The 26,569-nt window shown below is 48.1% G+C and overlaps 1 long non-coding RNA gene and 2 other non-coding genes across 3 annotated transcripts; all 3 read left to right on the forward strand.

The window, feature by feature from the left end:
* The first annotated feature begins 4,048 nt into the window (after window positions 1-4,048).
* Window positions 4,049-6,448, forward strand: LOC144167291 (uncharacterized). The gene is made up of 3 exons (XR_013321924.1): window positions 4,049-4,434; window positions 4,769-4,909; window positions 6,321-6,448. It is a non-coding gene; the product is annotated as an uncharacterized LOC144167291 (long non-coding RNA).
* Window positions 6,449-16,048: 9,600 nt separating this feature from the next.
* On the forward strand, window positions 16,049-16,120 carry Trnak-uuu (transfer RNA lysine (anticodon UUU)). Its single transcript has one exon. It is a non-coding gene; the product is annotated as a tRNA-Lys (tRNA).
* Window positions 16,121-24,227: 8,107 nt separating this feature from the next.
* Window positions 24,228-24,299, forward strand: Trnai-uau (transfer RNA isoleucine (anticodon UAU)). The gene has a single exon. It is a non-coding gene; the product is annotated as a tRNA-Ile (tRNA).
* Window positions 24,300-26,569: the final 2,270 nt, after the last annotated feature.

Genomic DNA, 26,569 nt, shown 5'->3' on the forward strand with positions numbered 1-26,569 from the left:
TTGCTATGGCGGTTAGGCGACTGGTATGGGTAGGGCGACAGCTATCGGTGTGAGCGGGCTGGTCCTCAGTTGCTGTTGGACAGGTATTCGTCGATCTCGGTAGGGCGCTGGCCGGGTCGGGGGCGTGTGGCATCGACGGAGAAACCACGCAGTCCGAGTCTCCTGTACGGGCAGCGACGATAGATGTGATCGGCCTCTCCGCAATGGTAGCACAGCGGACGATGATCTGGCTTTCGCCAAACGTCAGTCTTCCTCGGCGTCTGGGTTTGGGCTGTGTACGGCGGTACGGTCGACGGCGGCGACAGTGGGGACGGCGGCGAGAGTGGACGGCGGTACGGTGGAGCTTCTTGTAGACGGGTTGGAGCAGGACGGGGTCGACGAACAGCCGCGGAGTAGGTCATCGCCTGTGGCTCGCGCGGTGCCTCGGATGGCATAGAAGTGCCAAAAGCGTGTTGGAACTGTTCGCTGGATGACGTCAGTCAGGGAAGCCACTTGAGGTTGCGGCGTCGTCGGAAAAAGCTTCCGAAGCTCCTCGCTGACCACTGCTCGGATGGTCTCAGATAGTGTGTCGGAGCTTGTAGACCCGGCACCGATCGTCTCGGAAACCAGCACGTTGACCGGGCGATCGTACTGCCTCGTTAGAACTTCCAGCGTCGTCTCCATCGCGGCGGCCTCAGACGAAAATTCGGCCACAATCTTGGGAGGATTGGAGACAAGGCACGCAAAAAGCTCCTGCTTTACCACTCGCATGAAAATCCTTAGTTTCTTTTCTTCTGTCATCTCCGGATCCGCACGTCGAAACAACCTCTTCATCTCCTCAACAAAGATCACTACCCCTTCGTTGGGGTGCTGCGTTCAAGTTTCAAGTAAAAGCGCTGCGCGTTCTTTTCTGACCACGGTAGTGAAGGTCTTCGTGAACTCGCTTTTGAACTGAGCCCAGTTTGTCAAGGAGATCTCCTGGTTCTCGAACCAAGTGCGAGCCGAATCTTCCATGTAAAAGAAAACGTGCCGGAACGTTTCTGCGGCGTCCCACCTGTTGAATTTCCGGACGCGATCCAGTTTCTCCAGCCATTCTTCTGGGTCTTCTGCGGGGGCTCCTCGGAATGATGGCGGTTCACGTGGCTGCTGCAAAACGACAGGAGGATTGGCTTGGTTGAGCATGGTGCTGGTTGCGACGTCTTTCTTCTTTGTCTTCTCCGGTAGTAGACCGGACTCAGGTGGTAAATCTTGCAGGCGGAGGCTGGCTCTTGTTGGACTGGCTTGACGGCTTCCCGAGGTTGTAGTGGGCATGAAGGGTGCGTACCCAGCACTTCCACCAGATGTCACGAAGACAAGGACGACGCAGTTGTCTTGAAGGAGAAACAAGTTTATTGGAGCGAACTCTCCTAACAAATCAAAAGATTAGAGGCGGCGAAGCAGCGGTCAACAAAGTGACTTGCACAGTCGAGTGTCGTCGAATGTAATGCCCCGGCGTCCGCACTGCAGGCCTTTTATCTTTCGGCGCGCGTGGTTCTCGAAACGTCGATTCGCATCGACAACATAGTAGATCCAAGAAGATTATTGTGGGCTGTTCACGTTAAATCGGAATGTTCTCCCTACCACAACAGATAAAACATGCGGCACAGAAAGAAAGAAGGGAACACCCGCTTCCCATGGCGCAGAGATAACACAGACCGGCGCCGCCGGGCGGAAAAAGCAAAACACAAATAAACAAACCCAATGTATGGTTTGCGGCAATATATATATATATGTATATATAAATATATATATATATATATATATATATATATATAGTAGGGAAATGAGGGGCTCGTTTAGGAAATACAGAAACATAGGTCGGCAGTCTACAACGCCAAAGGAGGCATAGCGGTGTGCTTAGGCTGTATTTTTTACTTCGGGTAATGAAGTTAAGATTTTTTTTTAAATATCAGGAAGAAAGAAAGAAAGAAAGAAAAACACGCGCCCACAGTGGGGACCGAACCCACGCCTTTCAATTAGATCTCGAATACCTCACCAATTTGGCTATCCGGGCGACTGTGTTCTCTTCAGTTTCTGGGATATTTATATTTACTAGAAGTGTTGAGTCACGCCCCGGGGGTTGAAAAGAAGGTCCCCTTCTCCCCGTGCAGCCAGAGTGGCGCTGGCTACCACCCGCAAGCGTCAGATACACTTCTAGTAAATATAAATAGCCCAGAAACTGAATGAGAACACAGTCGCCCAGATAGCCGAATTGGTAAGGCATTTGAGATCTAATCGAAAGGCGTGGGTTCGGTCCCCAATCTGGGCACGTGCTTTTGTTCTTTCTTTCTTCCAGATATTTAAAACAAAAAAATCTTAACTTCATTAACCGTAGTAAAAAATAGAGCCTAAGCACACCCCTATGCTTCCTTTGGTGTTGTAGACTGCCGACCTATGTTTCTGTATTTCCTCAACGAGCCAGTAATTTCCTTACTATATTATTCTACGAAAGCCTAGCGAGGGTCTCGGTTCTGGCAGCCTTGATGCCTAGGCGGCATAAGAGGGCTTCCCGCCAGTTACCCGCTCATGACAGGCTGTCGACGTTTGAGTCACGCCCCGGGGGTTGAAAAGAAGGTCCCCTTCTCCCCGTGCAGTCAGAGTGGCGCTGGCTGCCACCCTCAAGCGTCAGATACACTTCTAGTAAATATAAATAGCCCAGAAACTGAATGAGAACACAGTCGCCCCGATAGCCGAATTGGTAAGGCATTTGAGATCTAATCGAAAGGCGTGGGTTCGGTCCCCAATCTGGGCACGTGTTTTTGTTCTTTCTTTCTTCCAGATATTTAAAACAAAAAAATCTTAACTTCATTAACCGTAGTAAAAAATAGAGCCTAAGCACACCCCTATGCTTCCTTTGGTGTTGTAGACTGCCGACCTATGTTTCTGTATTTCCTCAACGAGCCAGTAATTTCCTTACTATATTATTCTACGAAAGCATAGCGAGGGTCTCGGTTCTGGCAGCCGTGATGCCTAGGCGGCATAAGAGGGCTTCCCGCCAGTTACCCGCTCATGACAGGCTGTCGACGTTTGAGTCACGCCCCAGGGGTTGAAAAGAAGGTCTCCTTCTCCCCGTGCAGTCAGAGTGGCGCTGGCTACCACAATCAAGCGTCAGATACACTTCTAGTAAACATAAATAGCCCAGAAACTGAAGGAGAACACAGTCGCCCTGATAGCTGAATTGGTAAGGCATTCGAGATCTAATCGAAAGGCGTGGGTTCCGTCCCCACTCTGGGCGCGTGTTTTTCTTTCTTTCTTTCTTCCTGATATTTAAAAAAAATGTTAACTTCATTAACCGTATTAAAAAATAGAGCCTAAGCACACCGCTATGCCTCCTTTGGCGTTGTAGACTGCCGACCTATGTTTCTGTATTTCCTCAACGAGCCCCTCATTTCATTACTATATTATTCTGCGAAAGCCTAGCGATGGTCTCGGTTATGGCAGCCTTGACAGTCCGATGCTACTCTTTCTAGTTTCGGTTCTATTATTGCGCGCCAAACGCCAGTGGCGCTGGGGAAACAAAATGCTCTCTTTCTTTCCCGTTTTTCTCTTCGCTCGTTCACGGAGCGCTTTCCCTCACCCCCGCGTCGCGCCGTCAGCCCAGTCGCGCCGTCTTTCTGCGCATGCGCGAGAACGGTTTCCCTGCGCGACGGCTTCACCGCAGCCTCCACGGCTCCCCGGGCGACGCGATGGCCGTTGGAGAGATGGAGGTGGGCGCCAAGGTTTAGTATTCTTATTTGACACAATGTCTGCGCCGCAGAAGAAAGTACGGCACGTGACATGTGCCGCGAAGTGGTGCCCCAACACCGGTGCTAACTACACCAGGAAGTTTTTTGGCTTCCCGAAGGACCTCAGGTAAGAAACACTTCTTTACCCGTGAGGTATACAGCTGATAAGCCTAACTGGAAAACTAACCGTCGCGCGAAGTGTTTTTTTACTATGCCGGAGGAGGTATAGCTCTTAGCTCGCGTTATTCTGAAGTGTACACAAGCGTTTATGAATTAAAGGGTTTGTTTTGTTCATGTACGCTGTTGTCAAGGTACGCTCGTTTGTGTTTTAGATCGAGGTATATCGCGTATCACCGTATCGCGTATCGCCGTATCGCGATATATCGTAAGGTAGTGCACCGCGTTCGTGCACGGCGTTTGCGCTCGACAGCGTTTGCCAAATTTAAAAACGTGCGTAGTCGTGGTTGAATCTTGCGTCGTTTTTATAGGTATGACGCCTGGGTGGATTACGCCAACCGACCCGACCTGAAGGCGCTGCCGAAGGGGCGGGTTCTCAAGTCCACATACAGCCTCTGCTCGGACCACTTCAAGGAGTCCGATTTTGCCAACCCCCAAAAGACGAAGCTCATTTGGTCAGCGGTGCCGTCAGCGGGGGTATCGGACTCCAGGCTACGATGCTTGGCCAGTGAAGGTAAGTTCAACGTGTACGCGTCGTTTTTTTTTTTTTAAAGACGTGTTATATGATTCAGACGAGTTGTTAATTTCGCTAAGATGTTGCCGACTGGTGCTATTTCTAATTTTACGTAGAAGTGATGATTTAGACTATCGGAAATAGGAGGCAGGTGCAGTTGAGTGCTGTGGTTTATGACACGAGTGATTTTCTTATTTACTTCAGTTGCGTTACGAGCAGATAGTGGACCGGAACCATTTCGCGCAGCAGTAATGGTTTAGACTATCGGAAATAGAAGGCAGGTGCAGTTGAGTGCTGTGGTTTATGACACGAGTGATTTTCTTGTTTACTTCAGTTGCGTTACGAGCAGATAGTGGACCGGAACCCCTCCCGCGGCAGAGTCAAGGTCGGTTGGCTAGCCCCACTGCACCCCCCATCCCATGCGCCTCGGAGCCTCCCCAAGGCCAAGGCGTCTTTTATCAGCGTTCCCCGGAAGGTAAGCAAAGGGAGCGACAGTGCGCGTATAGGTCATGTTTCTTGCGTGTGTCGTACGTATTCGCGTGTAGCTGCGAAATTTATATTAAAAAATTAATGCGCAGGAAAGAGTACATGTAGTAATATCCTGTGTACGTGAATGTAAAATTAAAGGTCCTCAATTAATGAAATAATACGCCGCTCCCGCGTGGCTAAAATCCTTTCACATTTAATTTCAATGGCCTACATAAAAAAACTTGTAGATGGGCCCGAATGTCAAAAATGCGAGTGAACTTTCATTTCAGAAATCTTTTATCATTCATGCCAAAGTATTTACTTTATAGCTACTGTATGCTGATAACTCAATCGCAGTGTTTATACCCTTATGTACCTTGTGAATGCAAACAGCAGAAAACTGCATCGCGTGGAGTTTGCTTGTACAAAACAGATATGCTTTGCTTCTACACACGGCATAATTATAATTAGCAAAAATAAATAAAAATGACTAGGGGCCAATAAAAGGGCCTAGATTTTTGGGCGGACCCCTTTTTTTATCAACAAGAGCTACTGTTCATTGCTGCCAGGGGCTGCATTTCAACCATTTTAATGCTACTCCATTATGAGGCTACAGGTAAAATGTTCACTCCGCTTGTGCAGTGGGTGAGGTGTGCTATCAATGCAGAGGAGCAAAAAGAGTTCATATTTCTCTTGATCCAAATTCTTATATCATCAACAGGTGCGAAAGTGGGATAAAGAGTCTATACTCGTTATTCATGCTGGCATAAAAATCTTGTAAAGGAGTTGTGTTCGGCGACATGCATAAATATTATTATGATGCACACTTTAATCCTTCACAGAATGAAGAAATTGGTTTTGCATTAGCCCTCCTTGCATGAACAAAAGGCCGTGGGGGTTGTTTTTCCCGGGTGTTCCCCCTTAACAGTCACCACGGCACATTACTGCTGCTGCAGAAAGAGGCACAGAAAACAGCTTATATTGGCCTATGTGCCAGTATCTTGGTAGTGCATTGCAACACAATTGTCTAGCCTAATCCGCAACCACTGATGTGTTAATCACGCTGTAATTAAGAAAAAAAAATGCGCCAATCCGCCAAACAATGTGTTGTACTGTCTGCTTGCACTGCGTTTTTTAACGTCCAGGTATACTTTGAATCTTGCGAGTTTTCACAGTTGGAAACATGTGAGGGTCCTGCATCAAAATAGGAATGTGGGCCGTGAAAAGTGTACCTGCAAAATTAGTTGTTTATCCAGAATCTCGATTGCAAGGGGGGGGGGGTCGAAATCTTCCTGGTGCGGTGTCATCGGGGTGTGTATAAATCCCTGTGTTAAACCATGAGCAGTATCTCAGAATTGTAGCTGCACGATACCCTTTTTCTTTTTGCTAAAATTTCAAATTGTTCAATGCTCCTGCAGACACACACCGCACCCCCATGAGCCCGCCGTTGCTGCAACTAGAAGAGGGCCCCTCCTCCTCAAGGCCAGGACAGTCCACGCGGTTCCCAGGACCAGAGGGCCCCACCTCCTCAGGGTCAGGACCGTCCACGCTGCTTCAAGGAACAGAGGCCCCCCCCCCCAAAACCAGGACCGTCAAGGCAGTTAACAGAACCACAGCGCCCTCCCTCCCCACAGCCAGGGCCATCTGGTCTGTGCCGAGGCCCCGCAGTGACGCCGCGGCGAGAACGTCCTCAGCAGTACCACGGTCAGTAAAGCTTTTAAAGATGATAGTCTATATTGGGCTACTGAAACCCGAAAATGTTGAACTCCCCGTGTGTACGTATGTCCTCAATTGATTCAGCCGCCCGGTCAAAGGTTAAAATGAATGCTCGAAGAAGTGTTTATATGCACAAAACTTTTCCAAACAACAAAATTTGGAAAACACTTTATACTTGAATCATTGATGAGGAAAAATAAAATATTAGGAATATTCGGAGCAATTCAAAAGAATGCGTTAAAAACAATGTTTTGACCTTAATTACGAAAAAGGCTTGTATTTCAAGCATAAAAAACAAAGTGCTTGTGCTTCTGCTTTTTTCCCGCATTCTAAGTTCAACGGTAAAGTATGGTTCAAATAGAAGGCAGTTGAGTAGCGTAGATGGGGGAAACTTCAGCAAAGCTCCACTGTGCTAATAGTTGGACGAGCGTGACGTGAGGGCAACAGCATGAATAGCGTAAGAGGGGGAGGAAGGAGCAATTTACGGGGTCGGGCCAGCGGAAGACTACCGTCTTTTGACATTTGCAGTCAAATGACCTGATACACTGCCATTTTTTTGTACACCCCTTAATGCTATTGTTCATTCCGGCAAATGTTGTTTTGGACAAAAATACTTACTTTTGTTGTATTGAAACTGTAAGCCACTAGCAAGGAATACGAAGAATTTCATTTTCGTGGCTCTTGTGTCTGCTAGTGGCGTCTGTAGCTTTGCACGCACTTTAAATGTCTGGCTGCATTTTTTTCTGGAAGGCCTGTTGTTTGTGCACCTTCTGTATCACCTGCAATAACATGAACCTCTAAATTGTGTCCCTTAGAACTTCCACAGTGCTCAGTTTGGGCACTGGTGTCAGTCGGTGATCTTCCAAATAGACCTTTAGAAGCCTAGTATTGTGGGTTTTCTTGGTTGTTTACTGATCGTAGATTGAGCGCGTTTTTTGCAATATTTTTTAACAACTTTTTAATGCTGATGCTGCCTATTTCTCGCCATGATCTTTCTGCACTGCAAACGGATTGTATTCCCAGGACTCTTTTGAACGGTAGCTCTGTGTACTATTTCAGACCTGTCAAACAAAGACAATGACAGTGACTCCCAAGAAACGAGACATAAAATTCCTCAGGAGATATTAAGTATTGTGCTTTTGTGTGCGCAGGTGCAACTCCTGTTCGCCGGGGCAGGAAGCGGAAGATCTTCACGCCGCGGACGGGACAGATTGTGACAGAACTGCGGGGAAAGAAGGAGAAGTTCCGGAAGGCGCTGTCCAGGTCTAAGAAACAGAAGAGTCCACGGGATTTAGGCCAGAGGGCTGCACTGCAAACGTTGAAGCCACTTGTGAGCGCAGAGTTTTTCCACCTTCTGTGTAACCAGGTTCGAATGCAGGGTAGGAAGACGAAAGGAAGAAGGTGGTCAAAGGATATCAAAGAATTTGCCCTGAGCCTATTTTTTAGTGGGCCCAAGGCTTATCGGCGGATCTCCGAAGCGTTGTGTTTGCCACATCCGAGGTCACTCCGAAGATGGTTGGCTGAAGTGCCCATGACACCCGGAATTATCCCTGGAGTGTTTGATGCTTTGAAAGACGCTGTCAAAAATTGGCCAATCAAAGATCGGGTTTGCGTAATCATGTTTGAGGAAATGTCGTTGCGCCCAAATTTACAGTACGACACCAAAAACGATGTTGTCATTGGGTATTCAGACGACGGCACGGAGAGGACAGCAGGTGTGGCAAACACAGCCTTTGTGGCCCTTCTTTCTGGACTCTCAACCACCTGGGTTCAGCCTTTGGCTTTCGCAGTGGCCAAAACGAAGTTGCGTGCAGAAGCCATCAAAAGACTGTTGCTTGCCTTAATTGAGAAGCTGAGAGAACTTCAGCTCTTTGTTAAGGCAGTGGTGTGCGATCAGGGGTCAAGTAACATTCAGTTATTTGAAATGCTAAATGTGACCCCAGAAAATCCTTTCTTCGAAGCTTGTGGGGAGAAGGTCTACTTCTTGTTTGACAAGCCGCACTTGATTAAGTGCACAAGAAATAACCTGCGCTACCCCCACAAGCTTTTCATTGGCAACGAAGTTGTTGATTGGAAATACATAACAGCTTTGTATGAAAGCAACGATAAGCTGATCTCAAGATTGGCCCCTAAATTGACTGACGACCACGTCTACAAGAGGCCTTTCAACAGCATGAAGGTTAAGTTTGCGACACAGGTCTTTAGCCAGACTGTATCCACGGCATTGTCAGTCATGATTGCTGTTGGAGCACTAGATGGGGCTGCTGAACCAACAGCGACATTCATTGAGCGAATGGACAATCTATTCGACTGCCTCAACAGCAGGCACCCCAAAATGACTGACCCTCGAAAGTACAATTTTGCCATCAGTGCCAATTCGAAACATTTGGAATTTCTTCGTGAGGCACTCGAATGGATTGCAAGCTGGAGGTTTGACATCCCCAGAAGGCAGCCCCACACAATTCGTGGCTGGCGTGTCACGATACAGTCTGTCCTCATGCTGTGGGAAGAACTCTCCCAAAATTTTGATTTCGATTGTCTCCTGACTCGCAACCTGCAACAGGATCCTCTGGAGAACTTCTTTGGCTCAGTGAGGCAGAAGCATGGCTGTAATGAGCATCCAAATGTGTTGCAGTTCATTGCTGCTCTGAAGCACATTTCTGTTGGGAAGCTGTTTAACCTGACATCTCGAGGGAACTGTGAAATTCAGGACACCTATGTGCTGGCTCGTCTGGCACAGGGCAACCCTAACGAGGCACCACTCTTGGAGGTGGCAGAATTTCCCAGCTCCAGCGAGGTGTCGGCTGAAGGCCTCCCGGACATCCTGGAACAGAACACCTTGTTCTGTTTCAGTGGCCACCTCGTGCAGCAATTTCTCAAGAGTCGCCCAGCAGAGTGTGCTTGCGGGCCACTCTTGAGGAACGAGAAGGCGGTCTTCTCAGGTTCCCACCAGATTTTAGCCTTGCTGAGGTCTCATGATGAGCCAGGTGGACTCTTTGGCCAGTTCACAGCGCCTTCCCATGGCTTCTTTGAGGCCGTAATGGACATGGAGAAGGAATTTCTGGAACATGTGGGAGTTTGTGCACATCTTCATGGCACAGTGGCGGCACTTCAGACTGTAGTGCGCGAAAGGCTGCCACTTAATTTGTGCTGCAGTGAAGCCTGCCACGGAGACATCGTGCAGCATTTTTGCCGCACAAGGATAGTACTACACGTAAAAGAAATCAATAGGGTTTTAAAGAAAACGAAAGACAGAAAGTCTGCCACCAAACGGAAGCTCCAGAAGGTGTAATTTTTTTATTCAGGTTTTCATTTCATGGTGGTATATATTTTTTTAAACTGCAGCCCTTTGGCAGCTGTTTCTTGGCTGAGCCACGTCGCCGTCGTATTGATTGATTGATTGAAGGGTTTAACGTGCCGACGCAACACAGGCGATGAAGCGCGCCGTAATGGAGGGCTCCGGATTAATTTTGACCACCTGGGGATCTTTAACGTGCGCCGAAATCTCGTACACACGGGCGTTTTTGCTTTTCGCCTCCATCAAAAAAGGGGCCGCCGCGGCCGGGAATCGAACCCGCGACCTCGTGCTCAGCAGCGCAACGCCTTAACGTCGCCGTCGTAACCGAGTGATTGATGGCAAGACCTACGAGTGAAAGAAAAAGCGAACAATGAAAGAAAGCAAAGAAAGAGAGTGTCTTGAAATTGGAAGGGGAGGGTGGTTCGCCGTGGCGGCGTGATCCAGCGCTCTCCGAAAATGTGTGGTGGGGGTGGGGAGGGGGCAGTATGCTGTGCCCGCACGAGGCGCTCAACAGCATGACGCTTGGCGAGAACGTGAGGTGCGTTCGCTTTTAAGACGCAGTTAGTTCGCGGTCCCTTCCTGAGATGCACTTTGCGCTGCCGACGCAGAGGCTCATCACCCCTGTCGTCGAGAGAACCCACGAGCGAGTGCTGCCTCAGCGCAATGCCGCTGCGTCCAAATATCGCATGAGGGAGTATCGTAATCCCCAGGCAATTTTTTACTGTGAGCTCCAGAAATTTCTTTTCCATGTCCCTTGGTGTCAAATTGGTGAACACCTTTGTATTGCGGTCAGAATTATTTTCTTGGATCGTTCCAATGACTCAGAGAATGTCAGTGAGAGCATGAATAACCTGAAGCAATCACTGTTGAAGGAAACCATGGTCTGTAAGCCTGGCCATGAATGATGTATTCAAGGATTGCCTCAAAATACATAACGTACGTGCCTGTCAATTGTTATGTAAAGAAAGTTTGATCAGGTTGCTTCTTTTCTTGTTCTGACAGTGCATTCCTGCTCTCACATTGCTGGTGAAAGCAGTTCTGTGTATGTACATAACTCTTCTTTTTTGTTTGCCCATATTGCCTACCAACTAAGATAAGCAGTTTTACAAGCATGTGTACTCATATGAAACTAACATTGCTGAAGAAAACCGTTGTGCATATGTACATTTTTCCGTTTCCCTTCTTTGCACATATTGTACTTGCGTGTAAGTTAAGCCGTCCTGTAGATGTGTTATTATATAGTTATTTCTCAATGCGAATATTGTATTCATAATTTGCAGTGTGTTTAAGTAGCATCTGTATAAAGGGATGTATAACAGAGAGCTTCAACAGACAGCTTCAATAAAAAAGTCAAACTTGGAAACTGTTGTTTTACGATGGTGTAATTGCTGACGTGTGCCCTAGCTGCACAGTCACGCAAATGCACGCCCATTACTTTCGGCCTCTGAGATAGTAGCCTTCACTATTCCTCGACTGTACAAAACTCAATGGAATATTTCTTTATAGGTGTATTTCTTTGGCTTTTTTTTTTGTCTGGGGAGTGGCCACGACTTGGTGCTTTTTCCCCCTGGATATTCAAGCGAACATGATTGTGACAAACTGCGTTGGGAAGCACAAAACACGAGAGAAGCGACAAAGGTAACGTCATACAAGCAGCGAGCATGCCGGGGACGGTACCGCGGCGCAGTACGCCGGCGTGCGGGTGCGTGCGCTCGCTCGGTCAGCTTGCCCGGCCGCGCGCCAGCGCGCGGCCGTGCAAGCGGGGCGAACGGGCCGCGCGGCGAGCGCGCGAGCGGGCCGAACGGGCCGTGCGGCGCGCGCGCGAGCGGGGCGAACGGCCGGAATTAAAAAAATAAAAATGACGTCACACGCACGAGAAAACGAGGGCACAACCCCTCCCCCAGCTGCTCCTCCTCGCAGTGTTGCCATGACAACTACAACGCCTCCAAGCCAAAATGGCGGCAGCGTTGCCATGGCAGTTATAACTCATTTATGTTTCCCCAGGCAGTATAGGGGAGGATTTGGCGCTGCGGTCGGAATTAGCCCGGACGCTGGGGTCAAGGCTAAGAGTCCGCCTCCTGGCCTTGATGCCTAGGTAGCATAAGAGGGCTTCCCGCCAGTTACCCGCTTATGACAGGCTGTCGACATTTGAGTCACGCCGCGGGGGTTGAAAAGAAGGTCTCCTTCTCTCCGTGCAGTCATGGTGGCGCTGGCTACCACCCTCAAGCGTCAGATACACTTCTAGTAAATATAAATAGCCCAGAAACTGAAGGATAACACAGTCGCCCAGATAGCCGAATTGGTAAAGAATTCGAGATCTAATCGAAAGGCGTGGGTTCGGCCCCCACTCTGGCCGCGTGTTTTTCTTTCTTTCTTTCTTCCTGATACTTAAAAAAATGTTAACTTCATTACCCGTAGTAAAAAATAGAGCCTAAGAACACCCTATGCCTCCTTTGGCGTTGTACACTGCCGACCTATGTTTCTGTATTTCCTCAACGAGCCTTTCATTTCCTTACTATATTATTCTGCGAAAGCCTAGCGAGGGTCTCAGTTCTGGCAGCCTTGATGCCTAAGTAGCATAAGAGGGCTTCCCGCCAGTTGCCCGCTCATGACAGGCTGTCGACATTTGAGTCATGCCCCGGGGGTTGAAAAGAAGGTCCCCTTCTCTCCGTGCAGTCAGAGTGGCGCTGGCTACCACCCTCAAGCGTCAGATACACTTCTAGTAAATATAAATAGCCCAGAAACTGAAGGAGAACACAGTCGCCCAGATAGCTGAATTGGTAAGGCATTCGAGATCTAATTGAAAGGCGTGGGTTCGGTCCCCACTCTGGGCGCGTGTTTTTTCTTTCTTTCTTTCTTCCTGATATTTAAAAAAAATCTTACCTTCATTAAACGTAGTAAAAATAGAACCTAAGCACACCCCTATGCCTCCTTTGGCGTTGTAGACTGCCGACCCATGTTTCTGTATTTCCTCAACGAGCCCCTCATTTCCTTACTATATTATTCTGCGAAAGCCTAGCGAGGGTCTCGGTTCTGGCAGCCTTGATGCCTAGGTAGCATAAGAGGGCTTCCCACCTGTTACCCGCTCATGACAGGCTGTCGACGTTTGAGTCACGCCCCAGGGGTTGATAAGAAGGTCCCCTTCTCCCAGTGCAGTCAGAGTGGCACTCGCTACCACCTTCAAGCGTCAGATACACTTCTAGTAAATATAAATAGCCCAGAAACTGAAGGAGAACACAGTCGCCCAGATAGCCGAATTGGTAAGGCATTCGAGATCTAATCGAAAGGCGTGTGTTTTGTCCCCACCCTGGGCACGTGTTTTTCTTTCTTTGTTTCTTCCTGATATTTAAAAAAAATCTTAACTTCATTAACCGTAGTAAAAATAGAGCCTAACACACCCCTATGCCTCCTTTTGCGTTGTAGACTGCCGACCCATGTTTCTGCATTTTCTCAACGAGCCCCTCATTTCCTTACTATATTATTCTGCGAAAGCCTAGCGAGGGTCTCGGTTCTGGCAGCCTTGATGCCTAGGTAGCATAAGAGGGCTTCACGCCAGTTACCCGCTCATGACAGGCTGTCGACGTTTGAGTCACGCCCCAGGGGTTGAAAAGAAGGTCTCCTTCTCTCCGTTCAGTCATGGTGGCGCTGGCTACCACCCTCAAGCGTCAGATACACTTCTAGTAAATATAAATAGCCCAGAAACTGAAGGATAACACAGTCGCCCCGATAGCCGAATTGGTAAAGAATTCGAGATCTAATCGAAAGGCGTGGGTTCGGCACCCACTCTGGCCGCGTGTTTTTCTTTCTTTCTTTCTTCCTGAAATTTAAAAAAATGTTAACTTCATTAACCGTAGTAAAAAAAAGAGCCTAAGCACACCCTATGCCTCCTTTGGCGTTGTACACTGCCGACCTATGTTTCAGTATTTCCTCAACGAGCCCTTTATTTCCTTACTATATTATTCTGCGAAAGCCTAGCGAGGGTCTCAGTTCTGGCAGCCTTGATGCCTAAGTAGCATAAGAGGGCTTCCCGCCAGTTACCCGCTCATGACAGGGTGTCGACATTTGAGTCACGCCCCGGGGGTTGAAAAGAAGGTCCCCTTCTCTCCGTGCAGTCAGAGTGGCGCTGGCTACCACCCTCAAGCGTCAGATACACTTCTAGTGAATATAAATAGCCCAGAAGCTGAAGGAGAACACAGTCGCCCAGATAGCTGAATTGGTAAGGCATTCGAGATCTAATCGAAAGGCGTGGGTTCGGTCCCCACTCTGGGCGCGTGTTTTTTCTTTCTTTCTTTCTTCCTGATATTTAAAAAAAATCTTACCTTCATTAAACGCAGTAAAAATAGAGCCTAAGCACACCCCTATGCCTCCTTTGGCGTTGTAGACTGCCGACCCATGTTTCTGTATTTCCTCAACGAGCCCCTCATTTCCTTACTATATTATTCTGCGAAAGCCTAGCACGGGTCTCGGTTCTGGCAGCCTTGATGCCTAGGTAGCAAAAGAGGGCTTCCCACCTGTTACCCGCTCATGACAGGCTGTCGACGTTTAAGTCACGCCGCAGGGGTTGAAAAGAAGGTCCCCTTCTCCCCGTGCACTCAGACTGGCGCTGGCTACCACCCTCAAGCGTCAGATACACTTCTAGTAAATATAAAAAGCCCAGAAACTGAAGGAGAACACAGTCGCCCAGATAGCCAAATTGGTAAGGCATTCGAGATCTAATCGAAAGGTGTGGGTTCGGTCCCCACTCTGGCCGCGTGTTTTTCTTTCTTTCTTTCTTCCTGATATTTAAAAAAAATGTTAACTTCATTAACCGTAGTAAAAAATAGAGCCTGAGCACACCCCTATGCCTCCTTTGGCGTTGTAGACTGCCGACCCATGTTTCTGTATTTCCTCAATGAGCCACTCATTTCCTTACTATATTATTCTGCGAAAGCCTAGCGAGGGTCTCGGTTCTGGCAGCCTTGATGCCTAGGTAGCATAAGAGGGCTTCCCGCCAGTTACCCGCTCATGACAGGCTGTCGACGTTTGAGTCACACCCCGGTGGTTGAAAAGAAGGTCCCCTTCTCCCCGTGCTGTCAGAGTGGCGCTGGCTACCACCCTCAAGCGTCAGATACACTTCTAGTAAATATAAATAGCCCAGAAACTGAAGGAGAACACAGTCGCCCAGATAGCCGAATTGGTAAGGCATTCAAGATCTATGTGAAAGGCATGGGTTCGGTCCCCACTTTGGGCGCGTGTTTTTCTTTCTTTCTTTCTTTCTTCCTGATATCTTAAAAAATCTTAACTTCATTAACCGTAGTAAAAAATAGAGCCTAAGCACACCCCTATGCCTCCTTTGGCGTTGTAGACTGCCGACCCATGTTTCTGTATTTCCTCAACGAGCCCCTCATTTCCTTACTATATTATTCTGCGAAAGCCTAGCGAGGGTCTCGGTTCTGGCAGCCTTGATGCCTAGGTAGCATAAGAGGGCTTCCCGCCAGTTACCCGCTCATGACAGGCTGTCGACGTTTGAGTCACGCCCCGGGGGTTGAAAAGAAGGTCCCCTTCTCCCCGTGCAGTCAGAGTGGCGCTGGCTACCACCCTCAAGCGTCAGATACACTTCTAGTAAACATATATAGCCCAGAAACTTAAGGAGAACACAGTTGCCCAGATAGCTGAATTGGTAAGGCATTCGAGATCTAATCCAAAGGCGTGGGTTCGGTCCCCACTCTGGGCGCGTGTTTTTCTTTCTTTCTTTCTTCCTGATACTTAAAAAAAATAAAGAAAGAGTCTTAACTTTATTAACCGTAGTAAAAAATAGAGCCTTAGCACACCCCTATGCCTCCTTTGGCGTTGTACACTGCCGACCTATGTTTCTGTATTTCCTCAACGAGCCCCTCATTTCCTTACAATATTATTCTGCGAAAGCCTATCGAGGGACTCGGTTCTGGCAGCCTTGATGCCTAGGTAGCATAAGAGGGCTTCCCGCCAGTTACCTGCTCATGACAGGAAGTCAACATTTTAGTCACGCCCCGGGGGTTGAAAAGAAGGTCCCCTTCTCCCCGTGCAGTCAGAATGGCGCTGGCTACCACCCTCAAGCGTCAGATACACTTCTAGTAAGCATAAATAGCCCAGAAAATGAAGGAGAACACAGTCGCCCAGATAGCTTAATTGGTAAGGCATTCGAGATTTAATCGAAAGGCGTGGGTTCGGTCCCCACTCTGGGCGCGTGTTTTTCTTTCTTTCTTTCTTCCTGATATTTAAAAAATGTTAACTTCATTAACCATAGTAAAAAATAGAGCCTAAGCACACCCTGTGCCTCCTTTGGCGTTGTACACTGCCGACCTATGTTTCTGTATTTCCTCAACGAGCCCCTCATTTCCTTACTATATTATTCTGCGAAAGCCTAGCGAGGGTCTCAGTTCTGGCAGCCTTGATGCCTAAGTAGCATAAGAGGGCTTCCCTCCAGTTACCCGCTCATGACAGGCTGTCGACATTTGAGTCACGCCCCGGGGGTCGAAAAGAAGGTCCCCTTCTCTCCGTGCAGTCAGGGTGGCGCTGGCTACCACCCTCAAGCGTCAGATACACTTCTAGTAAATATAAATAGCCCAGAAACTGAAGGAGAACACAGTCGCCCAGATAGCTGAATTGGTAAGGCATTCGAGATCTAATCGAAAGGCGTGGGTTCGGTCCCCACTCTGGGCGCGTGTTTTTTCTTTCTTTCTTCCTGATATTTAAAAAAAATCTTAACTTCATTAAACGTAGCAAAAATAGAGCCTAAGCACACCCCTATGCCTCCTTTGGCGTTGTACACTGCCGACCCATGTTTCTGTATTTCCTCAAGGAGCCCCTCATTTCCTTACTATATTATTCTGCGAAAGCCTAGCGAGGGTCTCGGTTCTAGCAGCCTTGATGCCTAGGTAGCATAAGAGGGCTTCCCGCCAGTTACCCGCTCATGACAGGCTGTCGACGTTTGAGTCACGCCCCGGTGGTTGAAAAGAAGGTCCCCTTCTCCCCGTGCTGTCAGAGTGGCGCTGGCTACCACCCTTAAGCGTCAGATACACTTCTAGTAAATATAAATAGCCCAGAAACTGAAGGAGAACACAGTCGCCCAGATAGCCGAATTGGTAAGGCATTTAAGATCTATGTGAAAGGCGTGGGTTCGGTCCCCACTTTGGGCGCGTGTTTTTCTTTCTTTCTTTCTTTCTTCCTGATATCTTAAAAAAATCTGAACTTCATTAACCGTAGTAAAAAATAGAGCCTAAGCACACCCCTATGCCTCCTTTGGCGTTGTAGACTGCCGACCTATGTTTCTGTGTTTCCTCAACGAGCCCCTCATTTCCTAACTATATTATTCTGCGAAAGCCTAGCGAGGGTCTCGGTTCTGGCAGCCTTGATGCCTAGGTAGCATAAGAGGGCTTCCCGCCAGTTACCCGCCCATGACAGGCTGTCGACGTTTGAGTCGCGCCCCGGGGGTTGAAAGAAGGTCCCCTTCTCCCAGTGCAGTCAGAGTGGCGGTGGCTACCACTGTCAAGCGGCAGATACACTTCTAGTAAATATATATAGCCCAGAAACTGAAGGAGAACAGTCGCCCAGATAGCTGAATTGGTAAGGCATTCGCGATCTAATCGAAAGGTGTGAGTTCGGTCCCCACTCTGGCCGCGTGTTTTTCTTTCTTTCTTTCTTCCTGATATTTAAAAAAAAATAAAAAAAAATCTTAACCTAATAACTCTAGTAAAAAATAGAGCCTAAGCACAACCCTATGCCTCCTTTGGCGTTGTACACTGCCCACCTATGTTTCTGTATTTCCTCAACGAGCCCCTCATTTCCTTACTATATTATTCTGCGAAAGCCTAGCGAGGGTCTCAGTTCTGGCAGCCTTGATGCCTAGGTAGCATAAGAGGGCTTCCCGCCAGTTACCCGCTCATGACAGGCTGTCGACATTTGAGTCACGCCCCAGGGGTTGAAAAGAAGGTCCCCTTCTCTCCGTGCAGTCAGAGTGGCGCTGGCTACCACCCTTAAGCGTCAGATACACTTCTAGTAAATATACATAGCCCAAAAACTGAAGGAGAACACAGTCGCCCAGATAGCCGAATTGGTAAAGAATTCGAGATCTAATCGAAAGGCGTGGGTTCGGTCCCCACTCTGGCCGCGTGTTTTTCTTTCTTTCTTTCTTCCTGATATTTTAAAAAAATGTTAACTTCATTAACCGTAGTAAAAAATAGAGCCTAAGCACACCCCTATGCCTCCTTTGGCATTGTACACTGGCGACCTATGTTTGTGTATTTCCTCAACGAGCCCCTCATTTCCTTACTATATTATCATGCGAAAGCCTAGCGAGGGTCTCAGTTCTGGCAGCCTTGATGCCTAGGTAGCATTAGAGGGCTTCCCGCCAGTTACCCGCTCATGACAGGCTGTCGACATTTGAGTCACGCCCCGGGGGTTGAAAAAAAGGTCCCCTTCAATCCGTACAGTCAGATTGGCGCTGGCTACCACCTTTAAGCGTCAGATACACTTCTAGTAAATATAAATAGCCCAGAAACTGAAGCAGAACACAGTCGCCCAGATAGCCGAATTGGTAAGGCATTCGAGATCTAATTGAAAGGCGTGGCTTCGGTCCCCGCTTTGGGCACGTGTTTTTCTTTCTTTCTTTCTTTATTCCTGATATCTTAAAAAAATCTTAACTTCATTAACCGTAGTAAAAAATAGAGCCTAATTACACCCCTATGCCTCCTTTGGCGTTGTAGACTACCGACCTATGTTTCTGTATTTCCTCAACGAGCCCCTCATTTCCTTACAATATTATTCTGCGAAAGCCTAGCGAGGGACTCGGTTCTGGCAGCCTTGATGCCTAGGTAGCATAAGAGGGCTTCCCGCCAGTTACCTGCTCATGACAGGCTGTCGACGTTTTAGACACGCCCCGGGGGTTGAAAAGAAGGTCCCCTTCTCCCCGTGCAGTCAGAGTGGCGCTGGCTACCACCCTCAAGCGTCAGATACACTTGTAGTAAATATAAATAGCCCAGAAACTGAAGGAGAACACAGTCGCCCAGAGAGCCGAATTTGTAAGGCATTCGAGATCTAATCGAAAGGCGTGTGTTCGATCCCCACTCTGGGCGCGTGTTTTTCTTTCTTTCTTTCTTACTGATATTTTAAAAAATCTTACCTTCATTAACCGTAGTAAAAATAGAGCCTAAGCACTACCCTATGCCTCCTTTGGCGTTGTAGACTGCCGACCCATGTTTCTGTATTTCCTCAACGAGCCCCTCATTTCCTTACTATAATATTCTGCGAAAGCCTAGCGAGGGTCTCGGTTCTGGCAGCCTTGATTCCTAGGTAGCATAAGAGGGCTTCCCGCCAGTTACCCGCTCATGACAGGCTGTCGACGTTTGAGTCACGTCCCGGTGGTTCAAAAGAAGGTCTCCTTCTCCCCGTGCAGTCAGTGCGGCGCTGGCTACCACCTTCAAGCGTCAGATACACTTCTAGTAAACATAAATAGCCCAGAAAATGAAGGAGAACACAGTCGCCCAGATAGCTTAATTGGTAAGGCATTCGAGATCTAATCGAAAGGCGTGGGTTCGGTCCCCACTTTGGGCGCGTGTTTTTCTTTCTTTCTTTCTTTCTTTCTTCCTGATATCTTAAAAAAAATCTCAACTTCATTACCGTAGTAAAAATAGAGCCTAACACACCCCTATGCCTCCTTTGGCGTTGTAGACTGCCGACCCATGTTTCTGTATTTCCTCAACGAGCCCCTCATTTCCTTACTATATAATTCTGCGAAATCCTAGCGAGGGTCTCGGTTCTGGCAGCCTTGATGCCTAGGTAGCATAAGAGGGCTTACCGCCAGTTACCCGCTCATGACAGGCTGTCGACATTTGAGTCACGCCCCGGGGGTTGAAAAGAAGGTCCCCTTCAATCCGTACAGTCAGAGTGGCGCTGGCTACCACCTTTAAGCGTCAGATACACTTCTAGTAAATATAAATAGCCCAGAAACTGAAGCAGAACACAGTCGCCCAGATAGCCGAATTGGTAAGGCATTCGAGATCTAATTGAAAGGCGTGGGTTCGGTCCCCGCTTTGGGCACGTGTTTTTCTTTCTTTCTTTCTTTCTTCCTGATATCTTAAAAAAATCTTAACTTCATTAACCGTAGTAAAAAATAGAGCCTAATTACACCCCTATGCCTCCTTTGGCGTTGTAGACTACCGACCTATGTTTCTGTATTTCCTCAACGAGCCCCTCATTTCCTTACAATATTATTCTGCGAAAGCCTAGCGAGGGACTCGGTTCTGGCAGCCTTGATGCCTAGGTAGCATAAGAGGGCTTCCCGCCAGTTACCTGCTCATGACAGGCTGTCGACGTTTTAGACACGCCCCGGGGGTTGAAAAGAAGGTCCCCTTCTCCCCGTGCAGTCAGAGTGGCGCTGGCTACCACCCTCAAGCGTCAGATACACTTCTAGTAAATATAAATAGCCCAGAAACTGAAGGAGAACACAGTCGCCCAGATAGCCGAATTGGTAAGGCATTCGAGATCTAATCGAAAGGCGTGTGTTCGATCCCCACTCTGGGCGCGTGTTTTTCTTTCTTTCTTTCTTACTGATATTTTAAAAAATCTTACCTTCATTAACCGTAGTAAAAATAGAGCCTAAGCACAACCCTATGCCTCCTTTGGCGTTGTAGACTGCCGACCCATGTTTCTGTATTTCCTCAACGAGCCCCTCATTTCCTTACTATAATATTCTGCGAAAGCCTAGCGAGGGTCTCGGTTCTGGCAGCCTTGATGCCTAGGTAGCATAAGAGGGCTTCCCGCCAGTTACCCGCTCATGACAGGCTGTCGACGTTTGAGTCACGCCCCGGTGGTTCAAAAGAAGGTCTCCTTCTCCCCGTGCAGTCAGAGCGGCGCTGGCTACCACCTTCAAGCGTCAGATACACTTCTAGTAAACATAAATAGCCCAGAAAATGAAGGAGAACACAGTCGCCCAGATAGCTTAATTGGTAAGGCATTTGAGATCTAATCGAAAGGCGGGGGTTCGGTCCCCACTCTGGGCGCGTGTTTTTCTTTCTTTCTTCCTGATATTTAAAAAAATGTTAACTTCATTAACCGTAGTAAAAAATAGAGCCTAAGCACACCCCTATGCCTCCTTTGGCGTTGTAGACTGCCGACCTATGTTTCTGTATTTCCTCAACGAGCCCCTCATTTCCTTACTATATTATTCTGCGAAAGCCTAGCGAGGGTCTCGGTCCTGGCAGCCTTGATGCCTAGTTAGCATAAGAGGGCTTCCCGCCAGTTACCCGCTCATGACAGGATGTCGACGTTTGAGTCACGCCCCGGGGGTTGAAAAGGAGGTACCCTTCTCCCCGTGCAGTCAGAATGGCGCTGGCTACCACTCTCAAGCGTCAGATACACTCCTAGTAAACATAAAGAGCCCAGAAACTGAAGGAGAACACAGTCGCCCAGATAGCTGAATTGGTAAGGCATTCGAGATCTAATCGAAAGGCGTGGGTTCGGTCCCCACTTTGGGCGCGTGTTTTTCTTTCTTTCTTTCTTTCTTCCTGATATCTTAAAAAAAATCTCAACTTCATTACCGTAGTAAAAATAGAGCCTAACACACCCCTATGCCTCCTTTGGCATTGTAGACTGCCGACCCATGTTTCTGTATTTCCTCAACGAGCCCCTCATTTCCTTACTATATTATTCTGCGAAATCCTAGCGAGGGTCTCGGTTCTGGCAGCCTTGATGCCTAGGTAGCATAAGAGGGCTTCACGCCAGTTACCCACTCATGACAAAATGTCGACGTTTGAGTCACGCCCCGGGGGTTGAAAGAAGGTCCCCTTCTCCCCGTGCAGTCAGAGTGGCGCTGGCTACCACCCTCAAGCGTCAGATACACTTCTAGTAAATATAAATAGCCCAGAAACTGAAGGAGAACACAGTCGCCCAGATAGCTGAACTGGTAAGGCATTCCAGATATAATCGAAAGGCGTGGGTTCGGTCCCCACTCTGAGCGCGTGTTTTTCCTTCTTTCTTTCTTCCTGATATTTAAAAAAATAAAAAAATCCTAACTTTATTAACCGTAGTGAAAAATAGAGCCTAAGCACAACCCTATGCCTCCTTTGGCGTTGTACACTGCCCACCTATGTTTCTGTATTTCCTCAACAAGCCCCTCATTTCCTTACTATATTATTCTGCGACAGCCTAGCGAGGATCTCAGTTCTGGCAGCCTTGATGCCTAGGTAGCATAAGAGGGCTTCCCGCCAGTTACCCGCTCATGACAGGCTGTCGACATTTGAGTCACGCCCCAGGGGTTGAAAAGAAGGTCCCCTTCTCTCCGTGCAGTCAGAGTGGCGCTGGCTACCACCCTTAAGCATCAGATACACTTCTAGTAAATATAAATAGCCCAAAAACTGAAGGAGAACACAGTCGCCCAGATAGCCGAATTGGTAAGGAATTCGAGATCTAATCGAAAGGCGTGGGTTCGGTCCCCACTCTGGCCGCGTGTTTTTCTTTCTTTCTTTCTTCCTGATATTTTAAAAAAATGTTAACTTCATTACCCGAAGTAAAAAATAGAGCCTAAGCACACCCCTATGCCCCCTTTGGCGTTGTACACTGCCGACCTATGTTTCTGTATTTCCTCAACGAGCCCCTCATTTCCTTACTATATTATTCTGCGAAAGCCTAGCGAGGGTCTCAGTTCTGGCAGCCTTGATGCCTAGGTAGCATACGAGGGCTTCCCGCCAGTTACCCGCTCATGACAGGCTGTCGACATTTGAGTCATGCCCCGGGGGTTGAAAAGAAGGTCCCCTTCAATCCGTACAGTCAGAGTGGCGCTGGCTACCACCTTTAAGCGTCAGATACACTTCTAGTAAATATAAATAGCCCAGAAACTGAAGCAGAACACAGTCGCCCAGATAGCCGAATTGGTAAGGCATTCGAGATCTAATTGAAAGGCGTGGGTTCGGTCCCCGCTTTGGGCACGTGTTTTTCTTTCTTTCTTTCTTTCTTACTGATATTTTAAAAAATCTTACCTTCATTAACCGTAGTAAAAATAGAGCCTAAGCACAACCCTATGCCTCCTTTGGCGTTGTAGACTGCCGACCCATGTTTCTGTATTTCCTCAACGAGCCCCTCATTTCCTTACTATAATATTCTGCGAAAGCCTAGCGAGGGTCTCGGTTCTGGCAGCCTTGATGCCTAGGTAGCATAAGAGGGCTTCCCACCAGTTACCCGCTCATGACAGGCTGTCGACGTTTGAGTCACGCCCCGGTGGTTCAAAAGAAGGTCTCCTTCTCCCCGTGCAGTCAGTGCGGCGCTGGCTACCACCTTCAAGCGTCAGATACACTTCTAGTAAACATAAATAGCCCAGAAAATGAAGGAGAACACAGTCGCCCAGATAGCTTAATTGGTAAGGCATTCGAGATCTAATCGAAAGGCGTGGGTTCGGTCCCCACTCTGGGCGCGTGTTTTTCTTTCTTTCTTTCTTCCTGATATTTAAAAAAGGTTAACTTCATTAACCGTAGTAAAAAATAGAGCCTAAGCACACCCCTATGCCTCCTTTGGCGTTGTAGACTGCCGACCTATGTTTCTGTATTTCCTCAACGAGCCCCTCATTTCCTTACTATATTATTCTGCGAAAGCCTAGCGAGGGTCTCGGTCCTGGCAGCCTTGATGCCTAGTTAGCATAAGAGGGCTTCCCGCCAGTTACCCGCTCATGACAGGATGTCGACGTTTGAGTCACGCCCCGGGGGGTTGAAAAGAAGGTACCCTTCTCCCCGTGCAGTCAGAATAGCGCTGGCTACCACTCTCAAGCGTCAGATACACTCCTAGTAAACATAAATAGCCCAGAAACTGAAGGAGAACATAGTCGCCCAGATAGCTGAATTGGTAAGGCATTCGAGATCTAATCGAAAGGCGTGGGTTCGGTCCCCACTTTGGGCGCGTGTTTTTCTTTCTTTCTTTCTTTCTTCCTGATATCTTAAAAAAAATCTCAACTTCATTACCGTAGTAAAAATAGAGCCTAACACACCCCTATGCCTCCTTTGGCGTTGTAGACTGCCGACCCATGTTTCTGTATTTCCTCAACGAGCCCCTCATTTCCTTACTATATTATTCTGCGAAATCCTAGCGAGGGTCTCGGTTCTGGCAGCCTTGATGCCTAGGTAGCATAAGAGGGCTTCCCGCCAGTTACCCACTCTTGACAGGATGTCGACGTTTGAGTCACGCCCCGGGGGTTGAAAGAAGGTCCCCTTCTCCCCGTGCAGTCAGAGTGGCGCTGGCTACCACCCTCAAGCGTCAGATACACTTCTAGTAAATATAAATAGCCCAGAAACTGAAGGAGAACACAGTCGCCCAGATAGCTGAACTGGTAAGGCATTCGAGATATATTCGAAAGGCGTGGGTTCGGTCCCCACTCTGGGCGCGTGTTTTTCTTTCTTTCTTCCTGATACTTAAAAAAATGTTAACTTCATTAACCGTAGTAAAAAATAGAGCCTAAGCACACCCCTATGCCTCCTTTGGCGTTGTAGACTGCCGACCTATGTTTCTGTATTTCCTCAACGAGCCCCTCATTTCCTTACTATATTATTCTGCGAAAGCCTAGCGAGGGTCTCGGTTCTGGCAGCCTTGATGCCTAGGTAGCATAAGAGGGCTTCCCGCCAGTTACCCGCTCATGATGACAGGGTTTCGACGTTTGAGTCACTCCCCGGGGGTTGAAAAGAAGGTACCCTTCTCCCCGTGGAGTCAGCGTGGCGCTGGCTACCACCCTCAAGCGTCAGATACACTACTAGTAAATATAAATAGCCCAGAAACTGAATGATAGCACAGTCGCCCAGATAGCTGAATTGGTAAGGCATTCGAGATTTAATCGAAAGGCGTGTGTTCGGTCCCCACTCTGGGCGCGTGTTTTTCTTTCTTTCTTTCTTCCTGATATTTAAAAAAAATGTGAACTTCATTAACCGTAGTAAAAAATAGAGCCTAAGCACACCCCTATGCCTCCTTTGGTGTTGTAGACTGCCGACCTATGTTTCTGTATTTCCTCAACGAGCCCCTCATTTCCTTACTATATTAGTCTGCGAAAGCCTAGCGAGGGTCTCGGTTCTGGCAGCCTTGATGCCTAGGTAGCATAAGAGGGCTTCCCTCCAGTTACCCACTCATGACAGGCTCTCGACGTTTGAGTCACGCCCCGGGGGTTGAAAAGAAGGTCCCCTTCTCCCCGTGCAGTCAGAGTGGCGCTAGCTACCACCCTCAAGCGTCAGATACACTTCTAGTAAACATATATAGCCCAGAAACTGAAGAAGAACACAGTCGCCCAGATAGCTGAATTGGTAAGGAATTCGAGATCTAATCGAAAGGAGTGGGTTCGGTCCCCACTCTGGCCGCGTGTTTTTCTTTCTTTCTTTCTTCCTGATATTTAAAAAAAATGTTAACTTCATTAACCGTAGTAAAAATAGAGCCTAAGCACACCCCTATGCCTCCTTTGGCATTGTACACTGCCGACCTATGTTTGTGTATTTCCTCAACGAACCCCTCATTTCCTTACTATATTATCATGCGAAAGCCAAGCGAGGGTCTCAGTTCTGGCAGCCTTGATGCCTAGGTAGCTTAAGAGGGCTTCCCGCCAGTTACCCGCTCATGACAGGCTGTCGACATTTGAGTCACGCCCCGGGGGTTGAAAAGAAGGTCCCCTTCAATCCGTACAGTCAGAGTGGCGCTGGCTACCACCTTTAAGCGTCAGATACACTTCTAGTAAATATAAATAGCCCAGAAACTGAAGCAGAACACAGTCGCCCAGATAGCCGAATTGGTAAGGCATTCGAGATCTAATTGAAAGGCGTGGGTTCGGTCCCCGCTTTGGGCACGTGTTTTTCTTTCTTTCTTTCTTTCTTCCTGATATCTTAAAAAAATCTTAACTTCATTAACCGTAGTAAAAAATAGAGCCTAATTACACCCCTATGCCTCCTTTGGCATTGTAGACTACCGACCTATGTTTCTGTATTTCCTCAACGAGCCCCTCATTTCCTTACAATATTATTCTGCGAAAGCCTAGTGAGGGACTCGGTTCTGGCAGCCTTGATGCCTAGGTAGCATAAGAGGGCTTCCCGCCAGTTACCTGCTCATGACAGGCTGTCGACGTTTTAGACACGCCCCGGGGGTTGAAAAGAAGGTCCCCTTCTCCCCGTGCAGTCAGAGTGGCGCTGGCTACCACCCTCAAGCGTCAGATACACTTCTAGTAAATATAAATAGCCCAGAAACTGAAGGAGAACACAGTCGCCCAGATAGCCGAATTGGTAAGGCATTCGAGATCTAATCGAAAGGCGTGTGTTCGATCCCCACTCTGGGCACGTGTTTTTCTTTCTTTCTTTCTTACTGATATTTTAAAAAATTTTACCATCATTAACCGTAGTAAAAATAGAGCCTAAGCACAACCCTATGCCTCCTTTGGCGTTGTAGACTGCCGACCCATGTTTCTGTATTTCCTCAACGAGCCCCTCATTTCCTTACTATAATATTCTGCGAAAGCCTAGCGAGGGTCTCGGTTCTGGCAGCCTTGATGCCTAGGTAGCATAAGAGGGCTTCCCGCCAGTTACCCGCTCATGACAGGCTGTCGACGTTTGAGTCACGCCCCGGTGGTTCAAAAGAAGGTCTCCTTCTCCCCGTGCAGTCAGACCGGCGCTGGCTACCACCTTCAAG

The sequence above is a fragment of the Haemaphysalis longicornis genome, unplaced genomic scaffold, assembly GCF_048455015.1.
Source record: "Haemaphysalis longicornis isolate Haplotype H1 unplaced genomic scaffold, Haemaphysalis longicornis Haplotype H1 scaffold_2, whole genome shotgun sequence".
Classification (NCBI taxonomy): Eukaryota; Metazoa; Arthropoda; class Arachnida; order Ixodida; family Ixodidae; genus Haemaphysalis; species Haemaphysalis longicornis.